General features: G+C 34.3%; 1 long non-coding RNA gene across 1 annotated transcript in view; it reads right to left on the bottom strand.

The window, feature by feature from the left end:
- LOC144334805 (uncharacterized) overlaps positions 1-21,948 on the bottom strand; it is a 100,296-nt gene that overhangs the window by 62,276 nt on the left and 16,072 nt on the right. The window contains exons 2-3 of the long non-coding RNA XR_013405044.1: positions 10,344-10,469; positions 2,874-2,941 (exon numbers count right to left, since the gene is read on the bottom strand). This is a non-coding gene — a long non-coding RNA (uncharacterized LOC144334805). The remainder of the gene's footprint in view (positions 1-2,873; positions 2,942-10,343; positions 10,470-21,948) is intronic.

The raw sequence follows: 21,948 nt of genomic DNA on the forward strand, positions 1-21,948 counted from the left end.
TTTGGGGGAGTAAAGGAGTACGATTACTAGATCTTGGATTACTCCCGTGAAATGTATCAATCAGTCCCCTATGAGTTTATGGCATCATTAAATTTCTGGGAACTTGGAAGCATAGAAGGAAAAGGACAGTTACAGAAACTGGTAATCTTTTCTAGGATGAGTTTATGCCCAGGAAACAAACAAACAAACAAACAAAATCCCTTTCACCTTTTACTGTTATTACCTTTATTAATCAAGAATAGAAAACTAAGGAATAATGCAGAAAGAGAGAAGGAATTACTGAAGGTGCAATATATCGAAGAAGGAAATAAAGAATGGGACTTGGAGCACTACAAGTATGATAAACCTTTTGTCGAAAAAAAGTGTGCTGCCTCCTTTTAAATTGATTGAAGATGAGTAAAATAGGGGAAATGGAAATAAGTTTGTGATGGGAAGATGAGAATATTTGTGTGTGTTAGACTGATTTTCTCAATGAAAGTGGGGAAAATATCAGAGGAAGTATAGGAGATTTGGGGAGCAAAGACAAGACATAAAATAATCAAATTAGGTAGTAATTGCCAAACGTTTTCTGTAAAAGACCAGATGGCAAACATTTTCAGTTTTGCGGGCCATGCAATCTCGGTTGCAACTCCTCAACTCTGCCATTGTAGGGTGTGATTAATTTTATGTCAGCTTTACTGGGCTAAGGGATTCCCAGGCAGCTGGTAAAACATTATTTCTGGGTGTCTTTGTGAGGATGTTTCCAGAAGAGATTAGCATTTGGATTGGTGAAATGATTAAAGCAGATGGCCCTCCACAGTGTGAGAAAGCCCAAGTAGATAAAAATGCAGAAGTGATAACTCAGAGGGGTTTTAATTTGCATATCTCTGATGATTAGTTTTTTAAGCGTTTCCTTTATGTATCTTTTGACTATTTCTTTATCTTCTTCTGAGAAATGCCTATTCAGATCTTTCACCCATTTTTCAATTGGGTTATATATATTTTCTTAATATTCAGTTGTTTGAGTTGCTTATATATTTTGGATATCAACCCCTTTTCTGATGTTGAACTCATAGAAGTAGGCAGTAGAAGTAGGCAGTAGAATGATGGTTACCAGGGGCAGGGATGGAGGAGTTGAGATATTGTTGGTCAAAGGATACAAAATTTCAGGTGGATAGAATAAGTACGTTCAAGAGACTTATTGCACAGCTATGTGCTACTATAGTTAATAACAATGTATTAAATGGTTGAAAACTGCTAAATAGTATTTTTCAAGTGTTCTGGCCCTATGAAAATGAGTATGTGCAGTAATGAATATGTTTATTAGCTCAACTTAGCTATTCAACAATGTATACATATTTCAAAACATTTTATACATGACAATATATACAATTTTTGTAAATTAAAAAAAAAATGGCAGAGAAAGGGCAAATTTGCTCTCACTCTTCAAGCTGGGACATCCAACTTCTCTTGCCCCGGACATCAGCTCACCTGGTCCTTGGTGCACAACCTTTTTTTTTTTTTTGGTAGAGATGGGGTTTTGCCATGTTGCCCAGGCTGGTCTCAAACTCCTGAGCTCAAGTAATTTGCCCACCTCATCCTCCCAAAGTGCTGGGATTACAGGAGTGAGCTATCACACCTGTCCTTAGCTGTTCTTTATAATAAAAAATGTGCAAAATTTTTCTCCACCTAGTAGTGTAGCAGGACAAGCCATAGACAAAACCCCTCAGACACCGAGCTAAAGAAGGAAGGGCTTTATTTGGCTGGGAGCTTCGGCAAGACTCTTGTCTCCAATAACCGAGCTCCTGAGTGAGCAATTCCTGTTCCTTTTAAGGGCTCACAACTCCAAGGGGGTCTGCATGAGAGGGTCGTGATCGATTGAGCAAGCAGGGGGTATGTGACTGGGGGCTGCATACACCAGTAATTAGAAAGGAACTGAACAGGACAGGGGTCTTCACTGTGCCTTTTTTATGCAAATAACCGATTAGATCTGGGGTCGATCTTTAACTACCAGGCCCATGGTGTGGCACCTGGCTTTTTGCTTGCAGATTTCATTTCTGCCTTTTCTTTTTTACTTCTTCTTCCTTTGGAGGCAGAAATTGGGCATAAGACAATATGAGGGGTGGTCTCCTCCCTTAGTAGTAGTATTTGTTTTCTTTCACCAAATTCCCTGTGATAATTGTGGAATTGGTAGACATCTTAGGGTCTTTTTAACAACTCTGGGTAATTTAGATAAACGTTTTGTAGTTGAACTTTTCATTTTTATTTTTTGTTTTATGCTTCAGAGGGGGATTCAAGGGGTCAGTCATTATTTCATTGTTTTTGCTTGTGATTGTTGCTGACTTACTTGCTTACTTGTTATGCTTACCTACAGCAAAGTTTAATCCACTAATAATACTCAACTTTTAAAGTTAGAAAAATTTCATATATGCAATCTATTCCCTCCGTCTCCTGCACCCCCTCACCTCTGCACATTTATTTGCAGGTGTTTTTTTCCTTAAGGAGAGTCAAATATTTTAACCAGGGTTATAAGTAAAGTATGCTGCCCAGCCCTTTGTCATAGTGATGATTACGTAATTCACACACCAGGCTACTTTGGGTGGTCATAGAATGTTAAAACTAGAAGTCAGAAAAACCAAGTTTTTGAACTTCTGCATAAAAACTAGAAATATATCGAGTCTATGCTTACAGTCTCATGAAGAAATCTTTAGTGAGGGAATTAAATTAGCACAGAGAATTTAGGACAAATGTGAGACAAATTTATAGGATCCTAATTACATTTGGTTTTGTTTTTAACAATCATTGAAGTTCCTTTATCCCTTGCTGTGTTTCTTTGTGTTGCCTAAACTGATTCAGAATGCGTTTCTGTGTCTCATAATCAAAAGAGACTTTACCCTTAGACATCGAATTTGTTTTTTTACAGTCACCCATACCATAAGCATTCAAGATTTCTATTGTCCAACTGGAAAAGCCAAGAAAGAAAAAATGTCAATGACAATTTCAGTGTTGTTGGAGAATAAAACACTGTGGAGTTTTATTTTCATGTAAATGCTTGTGATAAAAAATAAAATATAGAGTGAAAAATCAAGTTTATTAAGTGTATTTTCACTTTCTATTCTTTCTGGCCAGCAAATTGATTACTTTTACTTTGTATTGTTTCTGAAATACTTATAAGCATAAATCCTAATTAAGAGTGTAGCTCTTGTATTGCTATGCTTAATTAAATGTAATGATTTATTGAAACTGTGACACCATATCCCTGCTCTTATTTAATTCCAAATGGCAGAGTACACTAGATTGCAAGTATTTCTGCAACTGCCTGAGGATAGTGGTTAATTTTACTACTTTGACTAGTACTTTGATAGCTGCTGCTTTAATCAAGCTTCCCTTCTACCTAAATCAGCTATTACATACTTAAGAATTGAACATTTTATACAAAATGTTCACTGTGGCTGTATTTTTATATTACTACATAGAGAATTAGAGCCATATCATACAGTAGCAGCTCTCACAGTTGAACAGCTTCACAATCATGATCCATCATAAATAATTGTAAGGATTACATAGAATAATGGACATTTTATAGGCTTACAATTGTCTGGTGTTGCACTCCAGTCTCCTTTTAACTTTCCAGCATAAATCGCTGGTAAGGTGGTAACAAACAAATGTGTTTTTAATATCTAAACTGTCAAAGTAAAACCCCAAGCTTAACTTCAGGGATACCCAAATGATATGGCTCTAAACGTTCAGTAGAGTGAAAACCTGAATAGGCATTGAATCAATCAGGACAGGTTAGACTTTAGTAATGAACGATCCAGAATTCTCAATAGCTTAAAATAATAAAGATTTATTTTGCACCCATGGTACAAGAAGGATACCATATTACACATCAGAATAACAAAATAGTGCGTTGGAGTATAATACCAAGGGCTGGAAAGGATGTAAGGGGAGGGAAACTTCACACTCTACTCTCAGGAGTGTTAATTGTTAAAGCTATACTAGAAAGCAGTCTGGCGTTTTTTATTGAAATTAAGTGTGTTTTTGCTCTGTGGTTCAGCAAATTGCCCAAGAAAGTCTCCCCAAACGTGTAAGAATGCACAAATAATTGTGAATAAAAGGAAGGGAATAATATTTAGAGTGTAATACTCTTTGTATATATTAAAGCATTTATGCCACATATACACTATATCTACATATATATTTAAGTATCTGTATGAAACTGTGTACTATAGTTCTTATAGGAGGGCAGGAAATAGAAGTGATGATGAAAAGACACGAGAAAATTTAAACACAAATATAAAATGTCCAGTGCTGGACTCATGATTTTTAAAAAGTGCTATGAATTGAGGAATAAAATTCACTAAAATCTTTTACCTGATATTAAATCCAAATTCTAAATAAGATGGGGAAGAAAGTATTCAAAATAATATCTACAAACATTTTTCTTTGTTTTTTAAATCACTTTTGGTCCGTTATAGCCCAAGTCTAGAGGAGTTCTGTAGTTCTGGATATAGCCATCATTGGCCAATATATTTTCTGCACCTAGGGAATTCACTGATCCATGGAAAAATCAGCAATTTCATTTTTACTTTCTATTAGTCACCAGGATACAAAAATGAATAGAACTGTTACTTTTCGTTTATTATGCAGGGCTAACTTAACTCATGGAAAAAATAGAAAATATAGTAATAATAGATGATCAACAAACTATAATGTGATATAGTAAATAATAAAATATCAGATTAGAGTATGGTAAGAGACAAATAGAAAAATTAGAAGTTGGTAAATTATGTTTGTTGTTGCAGTGCAGATGTGTGTACATTCAGGTACACAGAACTGACTTCCATTACTTCTGACTTAGCTACTTTTCCATCAATCCATTTCTAAATAATTTAATGTGCTTGCATTTTTAATTTTAATAATGTGGAAAATAAGTGAATACATACAATTAAAATTCAGTATAAACATACAAAAACAGTAGTCTATGTGTTCCTGGTAGTTTTTCTTTAGACACGTATACATATCTACCATACACGCATATACACACATACTTCTTACATGCATTACACAGTTTTATAAAACCCTCTTTTTATTTTAATGTATCAAAAATATTCTTACATCATAATCTCACTTCTAAAAAAGCATTATTTCTTGAGTTGCAAAGACATTTGATTCACAATGAATTTTTTGACACCTGTGCATTTTTAAACCATTTTATTGAAGTATGATTGACATACAAAAAGCTGCACATTTTTAATGTTTACAACTTGATACGTTTGGAGCTAAGTCTGTACCTGTGAAATCATAACCATAACCAATGCCATAAATATAGCCATCATTTCAAAGGGTTTTCTGCTTCATATTTATTATTCTTTTCAAAAACATAAATATATTTTTATGTAGTATCTATGTACATAGCACCCAGTCAAGATAAAGAACTTGCCATCTGCCCAGAAAGTTACCTCCTGCTCTTAGCAATCATTATCTCCAATTGGACCTGTCTGCTTCCCCTGACTCAGGCAACAACTGATCTGATTTCTGTCACTCCACATTACTTTTGTCTGTTCTAGAACTCTATTCAAATAAAATTAGAGAGGATTTATTCTTTAATGTTCAGGTTTTTCTTTTTTCTTTATTTTATTTTATTTTTTAGATGGAGTCTCCCTCTGTTGCCCAGGCTGGAGTGCAGTGGCACGATCTCGGCTTACTGCAACCTCCACCTCCCAGGTTCAAGCTATTCTCCTGTCTCAGCCTTCCTATTAGCTGGGATTACAGGTGCCCGCCACCACGCCCAGCTAATTTTTGTATTTTTAGTAGAGATGGGGTTTCACCATGTTGGCCAAGCTGGTCTCGAAATCCTTATTGTTGAGTAATATTTTACTACATATATATATACATATATATATATATATATCACAATTTGTAATCCTTTGAGTTATTTCCAGTTTTGCAGCTACTATGAATGAAGTTGTGAACATTTGGGAGGTCTTTTATGAATATATACATTATATTAATAGTTGTATTTTATTCCATTACAGCAATATACTTAAAACTTTATTTGTTGCTGGGCACGGTGGCTCACGCCTGTAATCCCAGCACTTTCAGAGGCCAAGGTGGATGAATCACTTGAGGCCAGGATTTCAAGACCAGCCTGGCCAACATGGTGAAACCCTGTCTCTACTAAAAATTAAAAAATTAGCTGAGTGTGGTGGCACACATCTGTAATCCCAACTACTGAAGGCTGAGGCACAAGAATTGCTTGAACCCAGGAGGCAGAGGCTGAGGTGAGCAGGAATCAGGCCACTCCACTCCAGCCTGGGTGACAGAGTGAAACTCTGTCTCAAAATAATAATAATTTAAAAATAAAATTTCATTTGTCCTCTTCTAATCTTTTCTATAAAAACCAACTCTAGTACAGATGGACATGTGTTTATCAAAATATTTGTATAGTTGTTTAATTATTGAAAATAATTTCCTAGAATTTTTATTGGTTGGTCAATAATTTGGCTATATTGACAAATCTTGCTTTTAAATTATTGTACAGATTTAAATTTTGCCTTTATTTTTTCACAAGTAAAAAGTAACCGAATTGCATAATTCCTTTTGTTTCTTTTCACTCAGTCTGAGTCAGCACCTGGAAATGTTATTTGGGAAGTGTTATTTAGAGGAAACCTATGCCCAGTATTGTTTTATTTGTATTAATTTATCACAATGAAGAAATACTTTCAATGTTCATTTTACCTCATTATGTTTATACACACACACACACACACACACACACACACACACAAAACTTATATTGTATTCCCATTACGTGCATGTGTACTTTTGTGTATGTAAACTTAAAGAATTAAAAATTAAAAATAATGTAATTCCTTCTTATGCCCATCTGTCTTTATGGCTCCGTGTAGCATCCTTGAAACAGCTTCTTATTACCTTTTGGGACCCCCTCTTCTGTACTGTGTGCAGTCTACATGAATTGGTCAATATCTTAGGCCTAACTTCCCCTGAATTAATGAAACATGCAAGCACTACAAGTTAGATATGTACTCTGTAAGTAGATGTTGTATCAGAAATTAGAGACACAAGTAAACAGGAACCTCACCAAAATCACTTCTGACATACCAGCAGCATCTCCATTGTCAGGTGTCACTGAGGTTAAAGTTGCAAACATGGTGTTTATACTCAGCAGATGCAGTGGGGGTATCCAAATGGGAACAGTATTATAGCATCATTTTTTGTCTTAGATCTGAACATTTTCAAGTTCACCCACAATTTCTTGGAGCTACAAAATATTATTTTAATAAATATAACTGTTCTCTAAATAACCTCCATACATTTCATTTGGTTTATACTAAAAACACCTACAGATAAATACAGTAAGTCTGAGCATAATCACTGGTTTTGTAAGTTGATTGTTTTTCCATTTCTGTCCATTTTTTTCTTGACTTTTTAAATTTTAGTTCTCTTATTATGGATAGTAATCTATTCTGTAACAAATGTAGGCAATATTTTCTCTAAGTCTGTTGATATTATAATTTGATTGTTTTCTTAGAATATAAAATTATATAAACTACTTGCATACTTTAAGTCAGATTTAAAATTATGCATATGGGCCAAATTCTCTCCACTCTCCATGTGTGATTTTCCCTGTTCCCTTTCAACCTTATTATCTTCCTCCACTAGTTAATCCTTAAATGTAAAAGAAAGTCTCAGAATAAGACCTTTGTGGGAGCAGACTAGTTTTTCCTCTGTAGCTCTGAGATCTACAATTATCATGCTAGCTTTATATAACTTTTCAGTCATTCAGTCACCTAGGAGAATCACTTCTCACATAACTCTCTTCCGATGAATTATTAAAAGTGACTGATGTTTACACGAATGTTTTAAAAATTATTACATAAATTTCTGTTTTGGGGGATCATAAAAGTTTTGCGATATAGTTAAGGATAAAATTATATTAATTTTTAAAATGATACCATAAACTTTTAAGAAAAAATGAAGTTTATATGGTTTTGAAATGAATGTCATTTTTTTTTAACTTTTTTTCTCTTACATTTCCTATCATATGAAGTACAATCTTGATATCTCCATTACATAGTTCTCTTGATTAAGGTGATACGTCACAGGACTCCCATTGTAAAGGTACTTTTATTCTCTTTTTTTGTAGAAAAATATATTTTATTTTTAAATTATTTTTACAAAATTGCACACATAGAGGTTATATATTTGATATTTTGATACAAGTATACAATGTGTTTCAGACTATATAAATGTTTTGCATAAAAGATATTTTTATATTTTCGTAAAGCTTTCAGATTATTTTGTATATAAGTATGGACTTAAATAATTTTCATATTATTCAAATAATATAAACTTCTATTATCATAACTTATTTTAATGCATAAGTTGGCCAGTGGGACCAGCTTTCAGCTGGCTTCTGTATCCCTTTTTATATGTTTCCATTAGTTTTTATACCTTTCTAAGTTTCCTGGCACAGCCCTAAATTTCAGTCTCATCTTGTCGCTTAACATCTGCAGCCCTGGAAATAGCCGTTTCTGTCATGAGCCTTAGTTTCTTTTGGTGGAGAGTGGTAATTAGAAAGTAAGATCTTGGCATAATAATTGTTTGTTGCTGTTGAGGTACCACAGCTCCAATGGTCTCTTAGTGGACACAGCTAGGGTATGCGTGTATGTATGTATATGTTTGCATGTGTCTGTGTACAGATTTATGCATTTACATCTGTATTTTTCTGTACCTATCTGTCATGTATCTATCTACCATGTATCTGTCATTCATCTGCGTATACAATACCATCAATTCATACCAAAACTAAAATTCCAAATCCAATCATGCACAGTTCATTTTTATTTTCTCCCTTTTCATATTTGTAATTCCTTTCTCTCATAGACGTGGTTCCCATTATTACACACACACACACACACACACACACAAATTCAATCCCTTTGTATGAAACTGATTGTTCTTTGCTATCACTTCCTCCAATCCTCATATACACAAGCAGACATCCTGTTCAACACGCTTGTGTTTGAACACTTTATGAGGAATAGTACCATACATAGACACTACTTCTTACTACTCAAGTTAACATTCTTCCTTGGGCTTTCTTCTACATGAATGACATCTCTCTAGAGTCAGGCTTTGATACTATATCAATTCGGCATCACATCCCACCTCCCCCCCACCTGGACATATTCAATTTACATAGGCTCTGATATTCTATTGTAGGCCACCAAAGCTTCCACCATGCTTATGCGAAACTCAAACTGAGAAGTTACCAAACTAAATTTTTCAAGAAGGGAAGAAAAGCAAAGAGAAGAGAGAGAGAAGAGAAAGAGGAAAGGAACAGATGCTACAACTTCAAATTACAAAAGACCTTAATAGTATGATAAACAACACCTTTGCAATAGTTTATTTAATTTTCTTTGGATTTTGTCTCCAAAATCACTGTATCTTAGAGAGTTAAGTGACTTGTGATCTAGAACTTTCATTTTTTGAGTTTGCAATAAGAATGGATCCAATTATAGAGACTACAGTTAAGGGCTAAGTTTGACCATGTAGTGAAATCATCTGCAAAACAGGAACACAAGAATTATAGCTGTAATAATACAGCAATTGTTAATGTTGCTGGGAAATTAAAATATAACTTTAAAGTGACACTACACATATTTCACAGAAGAGCTCTAAGATTAGAGTTAGAACAACATAAAAATACATCCATGCTAAAATAATAAAAATGTTGCTCTTAAATAAATAGAAGAGTGGAAATAACTGTTACGTCTACTAGAAAAAACAATATTAAAGAAAATAAACAAGATTAAAACTCTAAACATATGAAGCTTTAAGCACACATCTCACTAAGGAGTGACAAGTGAATGGTGGTTACCAATTCAAAACTGAGCATTTAGCAGCCATCTGAATTCATTTCAGGCTTAAAAATGCTTTGTATTCTTGTGTGATTCAGATTTTTAAATTTTCTTTCACATCAGTAGTTGTGTAAGTTGCTCCAACAGGAACCAGATGCTGAGTAGGAGGTAGCAGTATAAACAATTTATTCGGGAATAACACCAATGAAAGAGAAATGGGGAAAGAAGCAGAATTGAGCAGGATAAATCCTCTATCCTCTCGGACTCCTGTGAAAGCAAAGGGAAATGGAGCAGAATTGGGCAGGACTTCATACCATGATACAGATATGAAAGAGTATCAGATAACCCAATGAGAGCCCTGGATCAAAGGTGGCCCATTAAAGGATGCCCATAGTGCCATAGTTTGCACATCATGCCAATAGTTGGCTGGAGTCTGCCAATAAAGGAATTGTTTTCAGCTCATAAACTGGAGCTTACCCGGAAGGATGGAGCCAGTCAGCAAACTGCATTCTTCTCAGCTAATCAGGAATTTCTCTCTTGAAAGGCACTCCAAGTGTTGCATCTCCATGGCTACCACAACAGGATAATCTTATATGAAAATGACTTTAAAAAGTAATTCTATCAATGCAACAATTTGTTCCTCTAATTCATTCAGCATCTCTCTAATGTCAAGCTTTCAGGAGACTATGATGAATACAAACTAGTTATTTCTCTCAAGGAGCTTAAGACTTGATGGTAGGAAATAAAAACAGTTAAATAGCAATTAATATGAAATATTACAGATATTATAATAAGAATATTCTAGAAGAAAAAGGATTGAGACCTTAACCAAGCCTGCAGGCATTCCCAACACTTTCTAGAGTATGTGCAGAGAAACTGAAGTCTAAAACAAGCAATATTTTTTTAGTGTAAGGAAAGATGAGTTGGAAAAGTAGGTGCAGAAATCAATATTTTAGAGTAAATATAGTCTTTGAATTTGGTTTGAAATATTTATATAGGCCGGGCGCGGTGGCTCAAGCCTGTAATCCCAGCACTTTGGGAGGCCGAGACGGGCGGATCACAAGGTCAGGAGATCGAGACCATCCTGGCTAACACGGCGAAACCCCGTCTCTATTAAAAACACAAAAAATTAGCCAGGCGAGGTGGCGGCGCCTGTGGTCCCAGCTACTCGGGAGGCTGAGGCAGGAGAATGGCGTGAACCCGGGAGGCGGAGCTTGCAGTGAGCAGAGATCTGGCCACTGCACTCCAGCCTGGGCGACAGAGCGAGACTCCGTCTCAAAAAAAAAAAAAAAAAAAAAAAAAAAAAAAAAAAAAGAAATATTTATATAAATATATCAAATGTCTTGCTTGGTCTCTTGCTGAGAGAAGAGAAATAGCAGTCACAGAAGTTAAGAATACTGCTTAAGAGTCAAGAGACTATGGAGAAGTATACTTATTTCTAGGTCAACGTTTGAGTAAGAAGAAAAGAACTTTTTAACACAAATATTAGTGCTAAAGGTAAATATTGAAAAAGTGTGGAAAGCCATAACATCTACTATATGAGGAGAAGCCATAGAAAAATGAGTATCAAAGGATAACGCAGTAATATGAAAATCACATTAATGTAATTTTCCATTTAAACATAATTACTTTTAAAATTTAAGAGTAGAAAAACTTAATTTGTCTAGAAATAAAATTTTGAAATCAAAACCTATGAGTGAAACAAAAATTCCATTTAAATATGTTCACTATCATTGCCATAATTTATACATTTAGGCTCCAGATAATACAAAAAATTATGAAAAGTAATGACCTACAATTTACAAGAAATGGCAATATAATTATGACTTGAAGATGATAACATTATCTGCTTTCAATTATACTATCAGACATAAAAGCAAAATGAGTAGTTACAAAATAAATGTACAAAATCTATAGTTTTCTTATAAATCTAAATTATCTTATAGAAAATGCAATCAAAAGCAAGGCCCAATTTATAATAAAAATAACTCTAATAAACATGATCATAAAAACTAACAAGTACCTTGAATCAACTGTATAAAGGAAGCTACACCACTTCTTTATAGACACAAATAGGGTCTGATTGATTAAAATTAATATTGTATTTCCTAATGAGAAATTCATACAAGATGTCAATTCTGTGCACATGAACCTAATTGATAAGTAAATCTAATTCTGGATATAATAATAAACATATATTTTTAAAACTTGAAAATAATTTTAGATTCAGCAAGAAGAATAAACCTTTGACTACAATTATTGTTGGCCAAGAAAAGTTCTATCAAAAGAAACTTATTCCACAAAGAAATAAAATATTGCAACAATATAATAATGAAAAGATTTTGATTCTGGAACACAGATGAGTAGGCTGCATGATGGAATAGAATTTTGAGTCCCTAGAGTTATAGACACGTGTAGGAAATTATTTTTAATATTTTAATTTCAGAGCAGCAGGAGGAGGAAGTATTTTTTTAAATAAATCATACTGCAACAACATAATCTTTTGGGATAATAAAATGAACCTAGCTACCTTTCTGTTTCCGAATGGCCTCAGACTGTGTTCAAATCACTGAAATACAGTAAAATGAAATAATGGCAGAGATGTCAAAATTATTACTTCAAAGTAATTCAAGTTAAGAGCAACAGATGATCTCATGAATAATTGGCAAGATAACTAGCTGAGAGGCAGGCACAACCAGGAGACTGCCTAGTTTTCCTTTGTTAGTCATAACATACACAAGGCTTAAGCTGAATATTGGTAAATAATTGCACACCAAAGGAACTAATTTCCTAGAGAGGGCTGTCAGTGGGAGAATATGGATCAAACACTGAAAAATGATAAAATATGTCCAGGATTTTTGTTTTGTGTTCTGCTTTTGAAAAACTTCAAGCATCTTTACCTAGATACTTTTTAAAATGTTATCTAATATAGAGTAAGCTTTCTGGTCAAACTGAAAATATGAGTGCTTACTGTCCAAAAATTATCACTCACATTTTATTATGGTTGAGAGATGTCCATCTACTCCTCATGAATTTCTCTCATAATTAATTTAGTACTGATATTCCATAATCTGTAAATTGTAAAATTTATTGTTAGCAGCATTCTGCTATTCAGCTTTTCCAGGTCAACAAGCACATATCACTTTATGTCCCCAAAAAATAAAATATAAAAAGATAATTTTAGCAAAATCATGAAAAATGGATTTGAAGAATGAGAGTAAATGCAAGCTACACAAGTGAAAAAATACCTATTATTAGAAATTAGAAATAAGAAATCAACTAAAATTATACAAGCAAAAATTATGATACATTAGAACAATGTTTTAAACATACAAATGGTATCTGTAATTCAAAGAAAGGTACATAATTTAAAATGCACTTTCAATTTGATATTTCTAAAACCATCTGTAGGTTTAGGTAAATTTAATTATGTTTAAAGGATATTACATTTTTATACAATTCCTCTACTATTTAACAGTACTAGTAGGAATGCATTTAAAATATTAGTGCCCTTTTTTATTTTGCTTATAATTGACACATAGTTGTACACATGTACAGGATACAGTATGATGTCTAAATACATGTATACATTGCATGATGATTAAATCAAGGTAGTTAGCATATCCATCACCTCTAACTTTACCATTTCTGTGTGATAATAACTTTCAACATCCTCTTTTTCTAGTTGTCTTGAAATATGTAGATTATTATTGGGTACAGTCACCCTATTATATAGTAGAACTCCAGAATTTATTCTTCCTATCTAACTGTAACTTTGTACCCTTTGACCAACCTCTCCCCATCCTTCCTTCCTTGGCCTGTGGAAGCTACTAGTTTACTATCTACTTCTATCAAATGAATGCTTTTAGGTTCCACATTTAAGTGAGAGCATGCAGTATTTGTCTTTCTGTGTCTGGCTTATTTCACTTAATATTATGTTTCCAAGTTCATCCACCTCACCATGAATGACAGGATTTCATTCTTTTTTAAGGCTGAGTAGTATTCCATTTTGTATATATACCACATTTTATCCATCCATCAGTATATGTTGATTCTATCTTTCACTATTGATAGTAGTACTGTAGTACTGCAATAAACATAGGAATGCAGATATCTCCTCTATATACTGATTTCAATTCCTTTGAATGCATTCCAAGCAGTGGCATTACTGGATAGTGTAGTAGCTCTATTTTAAATATTTTAAGGAACTTTCATACTGTTTTCCACAATGGTTATATTAATTTACATTCCTTCCAACAGTGTACAAGCATGCCCTGTTCTCCTTATCCTCACCGGCATTTTTTACTTTCATCTTTTCGATAATAGCTATTCTAACTGAGGTAGGTTGATATCTCATCGTGTCTTTGATTTGAATTTCCCTGATGATTAGTGATATTAAACATTTGGTCATTTCCTGCTTGTTATGTGTATCTGCACTTCTACATTTGTTGCAGCACTGTTTACAACAGCTAAGATTCAAAAGCAACCTAAGTGTTCATCAATAAAAATGGATAAAGAAAATGTGGAACATATACACAATGGAGTACTATTCAACCATAAAAAAAGAATGAGATCCAGTTGTTTACAGCAACATGGATGGAAGTGGAAATCATTAAGTGAAATAAGCCAAGCAGAGAAAGTCAAATATCACAGGTTCTCACTTATTTGTGAAATCTAAACATCAAAATAATTGAACTCATGGAAACAGAGAGTAGAAGGATGGCTACCAGAATCTAGGAAGGTTATTGGAGGGTTGAGAGTGAGGGGGAGGTGAGATCGATAATGGGTACAAAAAATAGTTAAAAAGAATGAATAAGAGACCTACTATTTGATAGTACAACCGGGTAACTATAGTAAATAATAATTGTATCTATCTATATATTTGTTTGTTTGTTTTGATATGTCTTTGTCTAATTTTGGTATCAGGGTAATATGGACCCTGTAGAGTGAGTTTGGAAGTATTCTTTCTTTCACTGTTTTACACAGTAGTTTGAGTAGTATTGGTATTAGTTTTTATTTAAATGTTTGAAATTCAACAATGAAGCCATCAGATCCTGGGCATCCTGAGCTTTACTGAGAGACTTTTATTATAGCTCCAATCTTACTACTTGTTATTGTTCTGCTTGGATTTTGGGATTTTATTCTAGTTCAATCTTGGTAGGTTGTATGTATCTAGAACTTTGTCTATTTCTTTAGGTTCCAGTTTATTGGCATATAGTCGCTCATAGTAGCCACGAATGATCCTTTGAATTTCTCTAGTATCAGTTGTAATGTCTTCTTTTTTCATTTCTGATTTTATTAACTGGGATCATCTCTTTTTTTCTTGGTCTAGCTAAAGACTTGTCAATTTTGTTTAGCTTTTCAAACAACCAACTTTATGTTTCATTGATCTTTGTACCATTTTTTATTTCAATTTCATTTATTTCTGCTCTGATATTTATTATTTCTATTCCTCTAATAATTTTGGGTTTGGCTTGCCCTTCCTCTCCCAGTTCTTTAAGATGCATCATTGAATTGCTTATTGGAAGTTTTTCCTTTTTTTGATATTGCACTTATAGCTATAATTTTGCCTCTTAGTACTGCTTTTGCTGTATCCCATAGGTTTTGGTATGTTGTATTTCCATTATTGCGTATTTCAAGAAATTGTTCAGTTTCTTACTTACTTTCTTCATTGATCATTGGTCATTAAGGAAAGTATTAATTTTCAAGTATTCATATAGTTTTCAAAATTCCTCTTGTTATCAATTTCTAGTTTTAATTCCATTGTGATCAGAGAAGATGCTTGATATTATTTGAACTTCTTTGAATGTTTCAAGACTTGTTTTGTGACCTAATGTATCATGTATCCTTGAGAATTATCCATGTGCTGAGGAAAATAAAGTATATTTGCAGTTCTTTGATGAAATGATCTGTAAACATCTATTAGATTCATTTGGTTTATAGTGTGGATTAAATCTGTGTATCTTTGTTGATTTTCTGTTTGGAAGATCTCTGCAATGCTGAAGGTGAGGTATCAAAGTCTCCCATTATTATTGTATTGGGGCCTATCTCTCTCTCTTTAGCTCTAATAATATTTCCTTCATATATCCAGGTACTCAAGTGTTGGGTGCATATATTTATAAAATTATTATAGTTTTTCTCTTAAAATCCATATTGTCTGATCCTATCTCTTTCTCTACCTCCTCATAAAGGCCAATAATTATTAGGTATGCCTTTTTGAGGCTATTTTCTAGATCCTATAGCACGCTTCATTTTTTAAATTCTTTTTTTTTCTTTTGTATTCTCTGCGTATTTTCAAATAGCCTGTCTTCAAGCTTAATACTTCTTTCTTCTCCTTGATCCATTCTGATATTAAACGACTCTGATGCTGTCTTCAGTATACCAATTGCATTTGTCAGCTTCAAATTTTCTGCTTAATTCTTTTAAATTATTTCAGTCTCTTATTAAACTTATCTTTTTGAATTCTGAATTCCTTCTCTGGGTTATCGTGAATTTCTTTGAGTTTTCTCAGCACAGCTATTTTTAGTTCTCTGAAAGGTCACATATCTCTGTGTCTCCAGGATTGGTCCCTGGTGACTTATTTAGTTCATTTGGTGAGGTCATATTTTTCTGAATGATGTTGATGCTAGTTGGTATTCTTCAGTGTCTGGATCTTGAAGAGTTAGGTATTTATTGTAGTCTTCACTGTCTGGGCTTATTTGTAGTAGTTCTTTGTGGGAAGGCTTTCAGATATTTGAGAGGACTTTGGTGTTGTGACCTAAACTGTTTCTGCCTTAGTATACACCTAAGCCCACTAATGCTGTGGTTTTTGCAGACTCATATAGGTACTGCCTTGATGGTCTTGGACAAGTTCCAGGAGAATTATTTGGATTACCAGGTAGAGACTCTTTTTCTCTTCCCTTACTTTCTCACAAACATACAGTCTCTCTCTCTCTCTCTCTCTCTCTCTCTCTCTCTCTCTCTCTCTCTCACTGTGTGTGTGTGTGTGTGTGTGTGTGCGTGTGCGCATTCTGAGACAGCTAAAGCTGGGAGTGGAGTTACACAAGCACCCTTGTGGTCACCACTATGACTGTGCTAGATCAGACCTGAACCCAGCACAATGCTGGGTCTTGCCCAAGGCCTGCTGTAACCATTCCCTGGACACTGCCTATGTTTGCGCAAGGCCTGTGGGGTAGAGCTGGTGGGAAAGCCAGCCAGGCTCTTGTCCCATTCCAGTCAGTGTGGTGAGGTCCTACAGACTCCAGTGGGTCCACAATTAGCATTTGAGAGTTAGGAACTAGAGTAAAAAACCTTAGATGTCTACCTGGTATTCTATTGTATTGCAGCTCAGCTGGCACTCAAACCACAAGATGCTGTCCTTCCTACTCTTCCCTCCTCTTTCCAAAGAAGAGGTGCCTCACCCCAGAGCCAGCACCACCCCTGGCCACAAGGAGTACTGCTAGACTACCACCCATGTTCCCTTAAGGCCCAAGGTCTTTTAAGTCAGCTTGTGGTGAATTCTACCTTGCTTGGGACTCACCCTGCAGGACACTGGGCTTCCTTCTGGCCCAGGGCAGGTCCATAAATGCCATCTAAGAATCAGAACTTCTTTAGGAGAGTTATTCTGAATTCTTTGTCATACATTTCAAAGATCTTCAATTTTTCTAAGACCATTACTGGTGCTTTGTTTCTTTTGGTGTTACATTTCCCTGAGTTTTCACAATCTTTGCATCTTTATGTTTATGCCTGTGTATTTGAGGAAATAGCTATCTCCCTGAGCTTTTTCGGATGTTCTTTAGTGGTGTTAGACATGTACTACATAATATTGAATTGCTGCTCTGCTGTTGCTTCTCATTCTGGGGAGGAAGTAAAATGAGCACCAGAACTAAAACCCTGCACTAGAACTAACTTGCTGCCCTGCTGTTGTATGCTGGGAACGGTTATCATCAGAACTTACATGCTGCACTGGAAGTTAAATGCAGACTTGCAGTGGTTTCTGGGTCTGGGGAAGACTTAAGCAAACACCAGGACTTAATTGCCAACCTTTAATTTGTTTCCAGATCACGGAAGTGATCCACAAAAGCGTCTGGGTTTTCTGAGAAATCCAATCAGAAATTTAGGCCTTCTCACAGATGGTGCCCCCTGCAGCACTACAGTGTCAGCCAATCACTTCACTGTGGCATCCTTACTGATCAGAATGCAGAGCAACAGCCAAGATCCACATGCCAGTTTCTGTGATCAGTGCCCTCACCCCTTGTCTCTAATTCAACCCAAGTAGTTTTATCCCTCCTGGTACTTCCATGGGGTGGGATCAGATCGGGTACCCAAATATTCACAGACTGGTGGGGAGATTGAATGCCTAACCTTCAATTTCTCTTCTCACCCGAGAAGTTGTAGATGTAGAGAAATTCTCTGCAAATGATGCTATGCTGGCTTGGGGAACAGGGACAGGGACAAGGATCTAAAGTGACCATTCCTCTTACCAGTCACGGCTTCTCTCATTTCTGTGGGCACATGGGGTTTTCTGCTTCTCTTCAGAGTTCTGGTGTATTCAGGGTGATATTCTTGTCTTTGAATAGTTGCTAGTATACTTTTGTGGGTGAAGTAATGCTGGAGAATCTTCTATTTTGCTATCTTGCTGACATTACTCCAATGCACTTACTTTTGAGGAGTATATATTTGTATAACTTGTTATTAATTTTCTCTTTAATTTTCATGATTATTGCAGTTTGATTGGAGAAGATTAAATGCTAATGTTTGAGTCAATTCCAATCAGAACTTAGGCTACAGTCTGTGACTCTGTATTCTAACCTAACGAGAAAAATAATCAGACAGCATAAGAAATGGAGTTACACCCATCAACTCGTCATTTACATCAGGTATAACACATGGCACAAGTATACATATGTAACAAACCTGCACGTTATGCACATGTACCCTACAACTTAAAGTATAATAATAATAAATTAATTAAAAAAAAAAAAAACGGAGTTACAGAATTAGCAAATATAAATGCAAACTACTAACTAATGTTTAAGTGTTAGCGTATCCGGGAGGCATTTCTTTTAAGAGATTATGTTAACATCCCATGAAAATGATGTTCGGTTAAAGTCTATCTAATAATATATATGTGTATAAACCACTTGAATACAGAAGCTATCATAAAGTTTGTGCATTTTCAGCACAAAGACTACATACAAAATAATGAACTAATATGAATAATAAATTGCTAAAGGTGGAAAAACTAATTTTGCAGCATATTTACAGAATTAAAGTGCATTTAAGAAATTGAATACTGAAAAAGCACTGAATTTTTCCCAGATTTTTATATTCTCTCAGCCTTTTTTTTTTATTTTAGAGGAGAGTCTTGAAGTGTAAGCCATAGCTCTATTACTCTTCCTCTTTCTTTTTTTCTGTTCTTCTTTTATTCTTTCTATGTATATGTTTTAAAATAATCAATGTGAATTTAGAATAAAAGAAAATAAAACAAAGATAAAAGTAAATTAACCAACTAAGCCAATATGTATGTCATCTACATTATGAATACACTTATATTAACATTGTTAATATCTTGGGGTACATCTGTTCATACATAATTTACATACCTATTGAAAACTAATCATGGGATATTATGTTAAAATTGCATATTTTTTTCAGTACATATCTGTGTAATTTAACAATTTATTATTCACATTTTTTTATATAATTCACATTTTAAACAAATACAAAGAGCTCCTCCTATATGTCAGGAATATCCTCAGCACTTACAATACAAAAGATAAAAATCTATTTTTTTCAGTGCTTACAAAATCAATTTATAAATTATGTGTTGTATAATTTATAAATTATGTATTGAACAATTTCAAGTGTTATAGAAGTAGAATGAAATAAGGTATAAAAGATGAAAGGTGTGGGAAAATTCAAATCTCAAATAGGACGGTCAGAGCAGACATTGCCAAGAAAGTGACATTTAAGGTAAGTAAGTGAATTAGCCATACGAATATCTGGGAGAAAGCACAGTGTGAACAGAAGGAACAATCATCGCAAAGTCTTTAAGTTAGGTGTTAGCCCAGAGCATCCATCTGTCTTTCCTTCCTTTATTCTTCAATTTTCCACTTCTCAAAGAATGAGAGACAGAAATATGTTTATGATTTTTCTACTTGGAATATACAAAGGAAATATATGGATTTTTATTTTTGAATTGTAGGCCTTTTGTTCCACGTATTTTCAGAGTATCTCTGAACTCTGAATTCTGATTTTTAAATTATGAGTTATACTTCCTGTTCTTTTTTCCATCTTTTTGAAGGCATAATTGACAAAATTGTATATATTTGAGGTGTATAATATGATATCTTGACTATATATATGTTCTTTTAATGTCTCTAGAAGACTAGTTCCATGATACTACAATAAAACTTAAATTTACTATTCACTTAACATTCTAAATAAAAATGTAAATATCTCTCAGAAATAATTCCCTGTTTTGTTCTGATATTTAAATAATTTTGAAACTACATTACAGAACTGAACTGGCATTGCAGATTTGCTTTATGCTCACAATAAATGCAGTGAATCACATAAGCAGACTTAGGAACTTAGCCTTAATCAGTCCCAAAGCTGGACTCTTTTTATAACACAGAGACTAGAGCTCCCAAAGGCAATATCTGAACACTTTTATATTTAGAAAAATTAAATTGTTACAAAGAAGAGGAATACATGTTACTGTTATTTTAAACTATTTATAGAATAAATAAAATTTATTTTTGTTTTAAATTACAAAACTAAAAATTTCTGGTGAGATATTTTCTGTATCTAAAATTTTTAATTCCTTCTACTTTCTAATCACTAAGATATTTATACTATCAAGTATATTTTTGAATTTATGACTTGGACAGCAGTCTCTTTCCCAAAGGCACACAGTCTTAAATAAATATATTGAAATGAATGAAAGATGAGTGGTACATTTATCCTGTCTGCAATGGCAAAAGTTTTATTATCATTACTATTATCACTTTTAGTTTCCAATGTTTTGATTAATGTCATTAATCTCTCTAAGATTTCTGGGGGCTTATCTGATTGGAGTAGTCAAGGCCACATGCTGGCTCCTACATTTTAGAGGTAAGATTAATGGCATTAATGACATTAATGTAATAATCAGTGTTGAGATATACGTCTCTTCTTGAAGCATCATCTTACCCTGAAGTCACACTAGTTTGACCCTGAAGTCAAACATTTCTTTAATGAACATCCATTGAAAACAAATTTTGCAAATCATATGTTCTGGGCATTTAAATTATTTTATCTAACAAAAATATCAACCAAAATACTTACTTGTAAATTTTAGAGATCTACTCTGGCTAGTAAAAAATATATTAATTGTCAATTTAAAGATACTAGAATACGACTGGGTTTGGTAGCTCATGTCTGTAATCCTCGTCCTTTGAGAGGCTGAGGTGTGTGGGTCACTTGAGCTCAGGAGTTGGAGACCAGCCTGGGCAACATGATGAAACCCCGTCTCTACAGAAAATACAAAAATTAGCCCTGCATGGTGGCGTGCACCTGTAGTCCCGTCAACTTGGTGGGCTGAGGCCGGTGGATCACTTAAGCCTGGGAGGCAGAGGTTGCAGCGAACCGAGATTACACCACTGCACTAAAGCTAGGGTGACAGAGTGAGGCGCTGTCTCAAAAAAAAAAAAAAAAAAAAAAAAAAAAAAAAAAAAAAGAATGCTCACAATATACCAAGGAATGCTCACCAAACCAAAGTTGGATTTGAGTGTTTGTAGCCACAAAAAAATCTAGTTCACATCAGCTCCTTTGCAGCATGGATAGCTTTGCTTCCTGTCATGGATACCACAACTGGCTATACAGATGAAGAGCTTGCAACATCATTACCAGTCATGTCAAAAGCTAGATGTTTGTTCCACTTAGAACCTTTACCAGGCTATAGAGTCTACAAAGCTCTTTCCTCAGGTTTCTGTTTACTCTAAGATTTCTGGGGGCTCATCTGATTGGAGTAGTCAAGGTCACATGCTGGCTCCTACATTTTAGAGGTAAGATTCACAATATAATGAATTCTTTACACACATGAAGGTTATGTAAAAAA

Source organism: Macaca mulatta, chromosome 15 (genome assembly GCF_049350105.2).
Source record: "Macaca mulatta isolate MMU2019108-1 chromosome 15, T2T-MMU8v2.0, whole genome shotgun sequence".
Lineage (NCBI taxonomy): Eukaryota > Metazoa > Chordata > Mammalia > Primates > Cercopithecidae > Macaca > Macaca mulatta.